The 12,618-nt window shown below is 41.9% G+C and overlaps 1 pseudogene; it reads right to left on the bottom strand.

Annotated features, from left to right (window-relative positions):
- Positions 1-12,225: 12,225 nt before the first annotated feature.
- Positions 12,226-12,325, bottom strand: LOC127109107 (uncharacterized; annotated as a pseudogene).
- Positions 12,326-12,618: the final 293 nt, after the last annotated feature.

The raw sequence follows: 12,618 nt of genomic DNA, 5'->3' as shown, positions 1-12,618 counted from the left end.
TAAAGCCCATAGGAAAAGACCATTTTGCCCTTGCCTTTGAAAATGACACTTTGCTAATTATCATTCATTTTGATTAATTTGGTAATTAGAGATGGATTAAGCATGAGTATAAATTCCTAATCATAACAAACTTCTGAAATCAATCACATTTCACAAGATCTCAACCTCTTTTCTCTCCAAATTCTCTAAAATCTCAAGAACTTCATAGAACTTCACTTGATCGAAACTCTCTCAATTCTTGATCATTTGGCAAAATTCTTTTTGATTCGATCTTCATTCACCTTCCTCTAGCACTGTTTTGGTAACTTGGATTGAAAGAACAACCAATTCGTGACTGTTCACTCTTGATGCATCCATGGTGAATTGGATTTTCTTGCACTAGGAGCAAATTCGAGCCAAGCAAAGCACTCCAGTCAACATCTTGAAGCTTATACTCCATCTGTTTCGGATCAAGGAGCGCAAACACCACGCGAATCGCTACTGCCATCTCAAGGTACTTAAAATTCGAACATCATGATTTCTTGAATTGCTATATGCTTCTTGTAGTGTGTGCAACGTAGATGATCATGATACCTTTGGTTTTTGAAATGGATGATTGTAGAGAGAGATATCGCGATTAGAAGAATTGATGCCAAAACCTAATGTGTTCGATTCAGAAAATTTAGGAACAATTAGGATGATTCATGTACATATTTGAGATCTACGCATTGAGACCTTTCCAACGGATATGAGTTTGTAAATTTTCGTTGAGTTTTGATGTTCTTGATATTCATGAAATCCTGGAAAATATGTGATGAAGGTGATGAAAATCTGGAAATAATTTGAGTTTGATCCGTTTCTGCGCTTGGCTTTTTAAATCCGGTGTTTACCGCGCCCTGGCCATGGTTATTTACAATTCTGCCATTGGAACAATTTTAATTAATAAAACATTCAAATAATTATTTAAAAATCAACCAAATCTTAGAAAATTCATAAAAAAATATTGGAAAGTCCAAAAAATATGAGGTTTTTTGATAGTTCCCATTTTTCCTCTAGAATTTTATGGACATGATTTTACAAGTTGTGCATGATGAAATGTTGACTTTGCCTAGGGATGTTTGACTTGTGTGCATTTTGTATACATTTTTCCATTTTCATTGTGAAATGCTCATACATTTAAAGAAATGATTGAAATTTTTTGTGCTCATTCTGGACATGTTGATGGTGATTTACATATAAAGTTTGTGATTTTTGGATACCTGAGGAGTGAGATATGATTTTTTGAATCTAGGTGTGACAATTTGTGTCACACCTAGCTAGGTCAACTTCATGAATTCTTTTGCCTGGCCTATGATTGTTGGAATGGATTGAAATTTTGCATGGATGATTATTGATATGTTGAGATGTTATGTGAATTTTTCTGGATTTTTCTATGGCATTTTCAATTTGATTGATATTTTTCTTCTCTGTATGTTCATTGTGCAAGCTTATAGGACACATGTTTGTAAATCTTGTGTGAAATCCTCATATGGTTTTAGATGAATGTGAAATTTGGTATGCTGATTGTAGACACATTGTAGGACATCCCTGTTTTGGTCCCATTCATTTCTTAATTGTTTTCATTGACTTATGAATTTTTGAAGTGAATGCATGTGTTGATACCTTGAATTGGTTTACATAATTGTGTCTGGATTTCTTGATTTTCATTGCCCTAGTTCCTTTTGTCCAATTGAGCTGAAAATTGACATGCTATACCTTGAATAGGTCCTGTTTAGGTGTGAATTATTTGAGGATTTTTGGAATTGTTTTGATATGCTTTTGATTGAAGTCATTCTGTTTGGACTTTTGATGTTGCATTTAACCTAGTTTGTGATGTTTTGGTCATGAAATGAATATGGTGAATGATATGAGTATGGGATCAATTGCATTTGCTTTCTATTTGCATTAATTTGGTTTTGGTTGAGAATTACTTGCTGTTTAGATTTTTTTTCTCCCCTTTGGACCCTAGGCTTGGCCTAGTGGTCCAGTTTCTCACATTTGGATTGACTTTTCAGGATGAAATGCACAAAGCTTAAGGAGAATGATTCAAGTCAATAAAATTGAATTTGTTTGATGTGGAGAACTAACATAACTTTGTTTTGTAGGTTGTGAAGCTTGAGCTTGAGCTTATAGCTTGCACTTGTGTGTGTTAACCTGTGTTGTTTGTTTGTACAGATTAACTGATTAACATTTGCTGTTTATTGTTGTCTGTCTGAGTACTGATGATACTTGATTGATTTCAGGTACATTTAGTCGCTTACAGTTCTTTAAGAACTTGCTTGCTGCTGCTTGGTTTTTAAACCACTTGAGGTAGGACTTCTATTCTTCATGTAGTCTGGGAGACCCGGCCTGTTACCTGGCCGGGCAATTGTCTGAAGTCCTCCTTAAGAGGCGATGTTTGTGATTGTTTAATATTGTGCCCAAGCAGGTAAAGACCTCTATGAGGCGATTGGTGGATCAAAGGGATATGCAATCTATCCCCCACTACTCTGTGAGTCGTCCCTCTGCTCACACGGCTGTGTGTTGATGCATTGGGACACAAACCCAAGATCCTGTGCTGTTGCACAATCGAGTCAGAGTCTTTGAGCGTAGAAGGGTCCCTCCATTTTGGACCCACGTTCCTTTGTCTGAAGCTCTCCCTGGTCAGGGATAAGAGCTGTGAGGTCTCATCCTCACTTCACCTTTCATCTGCTTCACCTTAGCCTCGTAATGGCAAGGTTAAGAGCGAATAATACCCATGTACAGATGACTTGCTTCGGTAGTCAAACCCATTGTTTGAGCCCACTTGACTGGTTATAGTGTGTGCTTTGTGAATATTTATTTGCTTGTATGCTTGTATGCTTGCTTTCTTCCTGGATAGGACTAGCTTGCAGTTGTGCAAGTAGGTAGAAACCTCAACGTAGGGTAACGATGCATGACAACACTAGGCTCGAGTACAGCTCCCTGGTAGTGTGTCTTCCCTTGGTTTCTGGCTAGTTTTTCTTTCCCTTGAGGGGGAACTACATCGCCCTGATCCTTGTTCCAGACGAGGTATGTAGGCAGGTGGTCGTGCGAGACCACTCCGGGCACTTTTTTTTCTTTTTGTGTGTGTTTACTTGTTATCTGATTGCGTGTTTGGTTCGGATGCTGACGTAAGTCCAGTGATTGGCAGTCGGGCTCCACGTTTGCCCTTTTGAGTGTGTTTTGGTTCGGATGCTGACGTAAGTCCAATGATTGGCTGTTGGGCTCCATGTTTGCCATCTGTTTGTGTGTTTTGTGTTGTTTGGCGTGCGTAAGCCGAACTACAGTGGCTCTGATTCTCGTTCCAGACGAGATATGTAGGCATAGGATGCGATGTCCTATCGAGCTCCCTTCTCTTAACCCCACCTGCGTTCCTTGTGTGTGTGTGTGATGTTTTAGCAACCTATTCTTTATTTTAGAACGTGGATCCCGTCGAGTACGACGGACGTGAGGGGTGCTAATACCTTCCCCTTGCGTAACCGACTCCCTTACCCTTTCTCTTTGGTCGCGAGACCATTTCCTTTCCAGGTTTCTCTGAGTGTTTCCTTTCCCTATCTTGGGATAAATAACGCGCAGTGGCGGCTCTGTGTTGTGTTTTTATAATAGCCCGCCGGTTGTTTTTTCGCGGATGCGACAGCTGGCGACTCTGCTAGGGACTGCTACAGATGATGTTGACCTGTGCTGGTCCATCTTCCCTAAGCGAGTCTTTCCTAGCGTTCTAGGATAGTTTAGGTTGCTTGTGTTGTATTATTTATTGCATTTATTATTCTAACCAGTGTATATATTTGCATAAATATTTGCATGCATCATACTATCATGTTGCCGTCCTCTGTGCAGGTGGTTTCTCTGTTTGGGGTGGGTGTTCTGAGTGGGGCTAAAACCCAGGCCCGAGTATACACCTAGGATTAGCGTGGTCTCGCGTCGCTCACATGTCGGTTGGGCATGATGTTGCGAGGTGACATACCACAAGCCGGACGAGGTTCATCTGAGAAGTGCTCTTCCAGTGGGGTACTCCACTTTGGTTGAGTTACTTCATCTGAACTATTGACTCTGGTGACCGATCATTTCCCGGATCTTTGGTTTAGACGATCTTAAGGGAGCTACAATGGCACACCCGAAAGGGCAAACCCATTGAGTATCTCCGCCCGATTGTCGAGACTATTATCTGCCTTAGGATGACCTGATTAGAATTTACCTGTGAGGGGAGGGTGATTCTTTCAGATGCATGTTCAGATGGTGACTTTTTGTTCCGCGGATCAGAGTCCTATTTATAAGTCGGATTTATGGCCGTTTATTTCCGAGACGCCGGAGTGCTGTCCGAGTTATTTATCAGTGGGGATCCGTTTATTTCAGGATTCCCTGGGCCGAGTTATTTATCAGTGGGGATCCGTTTATTTCAGGATTCCCCGGGCCGATTCAGATGATTGTTGGTATCTGTTCAGAGATGGTTTGATGATGATGATGATGTATCTGTCTTCCGTTTATTTCGGAACCCTTGAGTTGGGTTTGTGGTTACATTTTCCCTCAGATGGTTATGATCAGTTCAGAGATCAGGCTTCAGTGCAACAGATGATCAGATGACTTGGAGGATGGCCCAGTGCATTGCATTCATACATCATTCTCATTTTGCATTCACCTGCACCAAACCTACGTCTAGCCATATGGGGAGTATTATGGATTGAGAATCTGGTTGAGAGACATCTGGATGTCAAAATATTATTGGTGAAATATTATCTGTCTCAATGAAACCAGAATCAAAGGACAGAATCTTCCTCATATGGATAGATGTTGCATTCATGCATATTAACCCATTTGCTGTTTTGTAGGTGTCAACCGGTGCGCATAGCTTGTTTGCTCAGATATCCTGCTAGGGGCAACAAATCCAAACGGATGGATCTTCCCAACGCCGACATCCTCGAACTGAAAGAGATGGTGAGGGATTTGTTCAGTGTTGTGCAAGGGCTTGCCTTGGGGCAGAAAGCCATGGCCGAGAGATTGGAAAGGATTGAGGGCTGGATGATCAAGGAGAAAGTTCAGGGAAAGGTTCCGTCATCCGAAGTAACAAATCCCTCTGTGTGGTGAAGAAATCCCTTGACAGTGGTCAGCCCAAGAAGGAAGCTGAATCAAGTGGTGTGCAGGCCAAAAGAGAACGCGGTAAGGATCGTTATCACCCATATGCTGATACGGTAACAATCCCTACTAGTAATCAATCTGCACAATAGCGGCAACCACCACCTCAACAAAGGACACAAAGAGCAGTGGGCCAAGTGAGAAGGAGGACGACAGATCGTCATTTCAATAAGCCGCCCGTGACTTACGCCTCGCTGTTTAAAAGGCTGCAGGATTTGGGGTTAGTACATCCGAGGATGTTGACTCTGTTGAAACCTGATCAGAGGCCTGCCAGTTACGATGAGAATGTCAGGTGCGAGTTCCATGCTGGGGCACCCGGACATCATGTTGAGGATTGCAAAGCTTTTAAGCATGTGGTCCAGGACTTGGTGGACTCTAAGGCAATAAACTTTGCACCAATGACAGATGATAGTGCTAACCCCGTGACAAGGCATGGTCCTGTAAAAGTGGAGATGATGTCGGAGGACAAGAAAGGGATAGAGGTGACTGAGAAGGATCAGTTAAAAATGCCAATGTCCGTGGTCCCAAAATGTTCGACGAAGAATGGAGCTTTCCCTTGTGTTGATGATTGTTGCGCAGCCGTCGCTACAAAGGGGTGTGTAGTAATTGGGGAATCGGTCCAGAGAAAGATGAAAGTGGAAATGGACGGTGGAAAATTTGAAACACCCAGTCTGGTAGCTGGAGCCATCAAGGTGAAAAATGCCATCGGTATTGGAAAAGAGAAAAAACCGTCCGTGTCTTCTTACAAACAGGCCCTGGAAATGTTGAGAAATGGAGGGATCCCAGGCTGGGGAAAAATCATAGGCATTGTGGTAAAGTCGGATATGTTTGGGATTGGTTATCATCCAGGTCAAGATTCGTCTGAGCAGAATATAGGACGTCGTCCATCGTTCACGTTTATCAGTGCTGGAATGCTAGATCCAGTTCATGCCGGTGCGGCGAGTGAAGAAACTGATAGTGACTGGGAGATTGATCAATGGATAAAATCGTGTGTACCAGGAAGCTGGAAGGCTTAAAAGATCAGCACTGACACTCGTCCGGAAGAGTAATATTTCTTGTTTTCAGTCTTTATTTGCATGAAAGCCATATGTGTTGCCCGACACGTAATGGTTCATTGTAAGGACCACCTCATGTTTACATTTGCAACATTTCCGCATCATGAATAAATGGATGTTTTTCAGTCAAAAAGCGGTGTTCCCTGTTTTTCATTTATTTTTGCAGTTTAAAAACAAATAAAAATGGCAATGTTTATTTTCATTTTTTCTCCTCTTTTGATTTGTCTCATTCCGAATTCAAAAATAATTCTCCGGATCTCGTTGATAACAATCTGGTTACACCTCATATGACTTCGACAATCCGAGCAATCAGGCTGAAGAAGAAGGCGAAGAAGATTTTGATCTGCTGGAATTAGCCAGGATGTTAAACAAGAGGAGAAGGTGATTCAGCCGCAGGAAGAGCGAGTTGAGATTGTTATTCCAAGCACCGCCGAGGTCAGGAAGGAAGTGAAATTGAGGCCGCTTCAGAGGCGAATCGAGAGCAGAATGGTAGCCCGGTTGAAAGAGCAGGTAGATACCTTCGCTCGGTCATGTCAGGATATGCCAGGATCGGGTACCGATGTCATTGCGCATAAGCTGTCATGGAGAGCAGACTGTCCTCTAGAGAAGCAGAACGCCAGTGCCTGTATCAGAGAGCCATGGTGACTTTATTTCATGAGATGATTCATCATGAAGTTGAATGCTATGCTATGACATGATAGCAAAGTCCCGAACAGGAGTGGGGCATCTGGTTGAGATAATTCAAACTGAGGTTGAATTCAGATAAGCGCACTATCAGAGTGCGGTCCGGTAAGATGTTGGGGTTCATTGTCAGAGAGGAATCGAGGTTGATCCTGCAAAAAAAAAAAAAAAAAAAAAAAAAAAAAAAACAAGTAAAAGAAAATATGAGAGAAACGCCTGAACCGAGAAAGAAAAAGAGAGGTTCGTGGTTTCTTAGAAAGATTGAACTACCTGTCATGGTTCACATCTCATCTAACAGCCACGTGGGAACCCATTCAAGGAAAAAATCAAACGGTCAGGTGAAATAATGATTGCCAAGGGGCATTAAAAAATAAAAGGATAAGTTGCAGGAACCTCTGATTCCGATGTCTCCTGTGGAAGGAGGAATTGTCAATCTGTACTTGACGGCCTTCGAGGGGTCTACGAGGTGTGTTGGGTCAGCGTGACTAGTCTTGTTGAAAAGAGCATGCAATTTACCTTAGCAAAAAGTTTACCGACTGTGAAACAATACATTCACTGTTCGAGAAAACTTGATGTACTTTGGCATAGGCTGCTCGCCGACTGAGACAGTATATGCTGGTTCATACCACTTTGTGGATTTCCGAGATGGATCCGATCAAGTATGGGTTTGAGAATCCAGCATTGACCGGATAGGTTGCGAGAGTGCAAAAGAATGTTGACTGATTTGTGATACTCTCAGAAAGCAATCAATGGGTGTAGTGTCTGATTACATCGCCCAGCAACCCGTGGAGGATGATCAACCGATGAAGTTTGAATTCCCTGATGAGGACATCTCGAGGTGCTCTAATCGAAAGATTGAGAGTAACCGATCCCGGAGGAGGGGCATGACCCTGAATCCGAACGGATTCTGATGTCTGATGGGGAGGTTAAGGTGAATAAGCTTTTATTGCCAGGATAACGTTTGAGTGCACCGATGGTGTGATGGAGTATGAAGCTTGTATCCTGGGTATCGAACGTCAGTACGAACATCTACTGGGGCAACGCCTTTCTCATTGGTATATGGAATGGAAGCCGTGCTACCTGTTGAAGTTCAGATTCCCTCTTTGAGAGTCCTGATGGACGTGAAGTTGCAAGAGGCCGAATGGGTAAGGACCCGGTATGAAGAGTGGAGCCTGATTGAGGAAAAGAGGCTAGCAGCCATCTGTCATGGGCAATTATACCAGCAAAGGATGAAGCGTGCTTTTGACAGAAGGTGCGACCTCGGGTATATCACGTAGGTGATATGGTGCTGAAAAGGATCCTTCCTCCTCAAAACGATCGGAGGGGCAAATGGACACCGAATTATGAAGGTCCATTCGTGGTCAAGAAGGTCTTCTCTGGCGGAGCCTTGTTGCTAACGACCATGGATGGCGAGGATTTTCCATCCCCTGTGAATGCGGACGCAGTTAAAAAATACTTCGTATAAGAGACCCGCTGGACGAAAAGAACAAAATAGTCCAGGCAAAAATGGGCATCCCGGCGAACCAAAAACAGAAAGAAAGGTTCGGGCAAAAGTTAGGGATAAAATGAAAAAATGTACACCCGGCAAGTCGAAAACCTGAAAAGGCGACTTGGGCAAAAATGGGTATCCCGGTGGACTGAAAACCCGAAAGGGCGGTCCAGGCAAAAGAGGGATTGAAACGAACAACTGCGTCTGGCATGATCATTTGTGCTTTGGTTAAAGCATCATGGATAATACCCGGTAGGGATCAATCAGAAGCGTCTTGTTCAGAAGGCAGAAAGCATGGAGAGTCTGAGGACATACGGGGTGTAACCGAGTTGGAACTCGATGAGATCACGGGTTTCATATTGCCATTAGGATAGATTTTTCCTTTTGTGCAATTACCTCTTTTCAGGAATTGCTTCCTTTGTATTGCTCAATTTGAGCCACACTTCTTCAAATCAATAAAATGCATATTCAGTCAAATAATTTTGTTTTTGTTTTTCATTACCGCTTTGATTGCAAAAGCATCCGATTATTTTGATAAAGAATCTTGCATTTTAAGACATACAGGTCCCTTCCAATGCATGCTTATAAGATTGAAGCTTGAAATCTTATTCGGAAGGTTGAGTGACCCAAGTGTTGAAATCTTGACACGCCTGGGGCACGGTTTTATCTAACGATCTGTTTTGCAGGAACTGTTAGGTATTTTCACTCACTTGCAGGTTGTGATGTGGAAGCTGTTGACAAAAGCATATCCCCATGGAGTCCGATCAGGGACGAAAGAATATGAAGGGATGACGAGAAGACGTCGAAACGTACGACGATCCTTGATTTTAATCAAGAAGACTCTTCAAAATCGGAAGATTGGAAAGTCTGTAGAAATTCCCCGCAGGGTCCAATCCGGGACGAATGAATGGGTAGAGAAGCGAGAAGAGACGTCGAGACGTCCGACGACTCTTGGAATTAATCAAGAAGACTCTTCAAAGTCGGAAAATTGAAATTTCTGTATAATCCAGGAGTACGTTTCTCGTCGAGCGCGGAGCGATTTGGAATACAAGATGATGGAGCAGAAAAGGTCCAGACGAGTCTGGGAGTTCTCAAAAGTGGAAAGCTGATACGAGATTGGGAGGTGGATACCGTGGTTCGACGAGTCGACAGGTGTTCTGTACCAACTTTTCTCATTTCCCAGCTAGGTCCCCAAGCAGAATTAGAGGACCAAATCCCCTGCAGATCCAAGGTCTATGGATCCCCCAGCCGAGTCAAGATGGTTATCCCCGGCAGGTTTAAAACGATGTTTCCTCAGCAGCCAGGCCTGAAGGTTGCTATTCCCCGAGTGGAGCGGGTTTCAATGAAATATATCTCCAGCAGTGTTCATCTTACCAGTGGATTGGACAATTTTCCGTAGCAGACTGATATCTGTATCCCCAGCTGAGTGTTGATAACACGAAATTATATCATATTTTAGAACTTAATTCCATTAAATTCTATGACTATTTATTTCGGTTTACTGCATTTTATGAGATATTACGTGGTATTTTCTTCCTATTTGTCGCAGGTAGTCTATTTTGAAGAACAAGTGAAAATGGAAGAAAAGGAGGTGCAAAAAGGAGAGAAAAGGAACCAAATGCCAAAGCCCAGCCCAAAGCGCACAAGTCACCAATGTTGTGCCTGTGACGGACGTCACAGTGTGCGTGACGAGCGTCACGCAAAACAGCCTTGTGACGGACGTCACACATGGTGTGACGAGCGTCACACAATTCCACTACCTTTTTGGCGCAAGTAACGCCCTCAGAAGACTTGAAGAGACGTTGAGGAGTTTGTGTCCTATATCCACGCCGTGCATTTAGCCACGTTGAAGACCTTGGGAAACGAAAAGCAGTTACCAGCACCAATATAAATAGCTATCTCTAAAACCTAAAAGGGTTCCTCGGTTTTTCCACGCTCACATTGCCGAAGCTTTTCCAATTTTCTTTCTTTTTACGCCTTTGCTTATTTTTCTTTTCCAGCAACTTAACATTGTTTATTTATTTATTTCTTTTGCAAGTTCTACATTCTTTTTCCCTTGCAATTTACCTTTCCCTTTTTAGCATTTAGATATTTTTCGCATAATAGTTTCTACACCGGAAACTATTGTGCAACTTTTTATCGGATCTAACCTTACGTTAGATTCTAGTTTTATTTCCTTGGTTTAATTTATTGTTTAATTGAAGAATCGAAGAACAAATCCTACCGGCTTGTGGTGGAGTGTTCAAGACTATTGTATTACGCATTCAGGTTCTTTAATCATTATTTAATGTTTTGTTTTATTATTTATTTATATTGTCTGCCTGGAATGAGTCTGTTTATGCATGATATGTATTCTTGTTTATTTAGCATGTCTGGCTAATTCGCCTAGATATCGGTATGTAAAGTAAGCAGAATAAGGGATCAAGACTGAGTCGGTCTATTTAAACTTAAAATTAAAATCAATCTTTTTACGGTCTCAACTTACAGGTTTAATAACAAGATTTTTTACAAAAGTAAAAGACATAAAGAAGTTAAAATCAATAGAGCGAGAGTTTGAGGTTTTAACTGGACAGTGTAAGTTAGGCATTAATTCTAGATCAGGGCGAGAGCAAGTTTTAGAGTTAATTAAATTCTGACCTTTTCCAAAAAGTATTTTTAAAGATTGAATGTGAGGACGAGAGTTAAGCATTTGGATTTAATTATATAACCTAAGTCAACAGAGCGAGAGTTTGAGATAAGGGTGTTTAAAACGGTCAGTGTTTTCTTAAAAGGAGTTTCTGCAACTTTATTGCTTTCAAAATATGGTTTTTGACTTAATTATAAGTGACAGCTACATTAATATAAAATCATGATTTATTCAACAGAGCGAGAGTTTGAGATAAAACCTTTAACCAATAAAGTTAACCGAAACGATTTATTTTAAAACCAAGAAACCGACAAAGACTTGATTCCCTAGTTTTGACGAACTACATACCGATATCCGTTTTATTAATATTTAATCTAGATCTTAGTTTAGCTTTTAGTTTTTCCCCAAACAATCAAACATTTTTCACCTTAGCTTTACGTAGTAACCTTAGATAACGGTATATCGATTCATAAGTCCCTGTGGGATCGATATCTTTTAAAACTACGCGATAGAACTGTGCACTTGCAGTTTGTATCCCATTCTCGACTCACACAGTCGAGCGATCAAGTTTTTGGCGCCGTTGCCGGGGACTTTTATTTAATCGATATCGTAACTCTTCCGTTACGCTGTAGAGACCAAGGTTTCTTTTCCTTCTATTTTCTTTCTTTCGTTGATTTGTATGCCACGCACTCGCTCACAAGGCGAACCGCTCTATTTACGAATCAACGATATCGAGCTATATCTCCGAGTCTTACGACGAATTCGGGAATATCGTGCTGCAAACAATCTCCCTCCTATAGAACTTCCTGATATCAAAAACCTTTTTCCTTCGATAACCGAGATGGTAGAACCAGCTCGTGCTCTTAGAGATTACGCCGCTCCATCGCAAGATGAGCCGCATTCAAGTATTGCTCCGCCCGCAATCGAAGCAAACAACTTCGAACTTAAACCTTCGCTGTTGCAGGCTGTGCAACAGAACCAATTCTCTGGAAATCCTACCGAGGATCCAAACCTTCATTTATCCGTATTTGTTCAATACGCTGATACTGTTAAAGCTAATGGTGTCACTTCAGAGGCAATTCGACTTCGTCTTTTTCCTTTCTCATTAAGAGATAGCGCTAGAAGATGGCTTCAATCTCTCCCTTCCAACTCAGTCACCACATGGAACGAGTTGAAGAAAGTTTTTCTTGCCCGATACTTTCCGCCAAGCAAAACAGCTATGTTAAGAGCCCAGATAAACGGATTTAAACAGAAAGACAACGAGTCTCTTTTCGAAGCATGGGAAAGATACAAAGACATGATGAGACTTTGCCCACACCATGGTTTGGAAGACTGGTTAGTAATTCATACATTTTATAATGGTCTCTTATACAACACAAGGTTAACAATAGACGCCGCTGCAGGTGGTGCACTAATGAACAAACCTTATGCTGATGCTTACCAGCTTATCGAGAGCATGGCCCAAAACCACTATCAGTGGGGAACCGAACGAACAACGGTGGAAAAACCTCAAACGAAAACTGGCATGTACGAGATAAGTAACCTTGATCACGTTAACGCAAAAGTGGATGCTTTGGTCCAGAAAATTGAAAGTTTAAACGTATAACCCCCAGCCGCCG

The sequence above is a fragment of the Lathyrus oleraceus genome, chromosome 7, assembly GCF_024323335.1.
Source record: "Lathyrus oleraceus cultivar Zhongwan6 chromosome 7, CAAS_Psat_ZW6_1.0, whole genome shotgun sequence".
NCBI lineage: Eukaryota > Viridiplantae > Streptophyta > Magnoliopsida > Fabales > Fabaceae > Lathyrus > Lathyrus oleraceus.
Note: the sequence above shows the minus strand (reverse complement) of the source record. Positions and strands in the feature narration are given on the sequence as shown.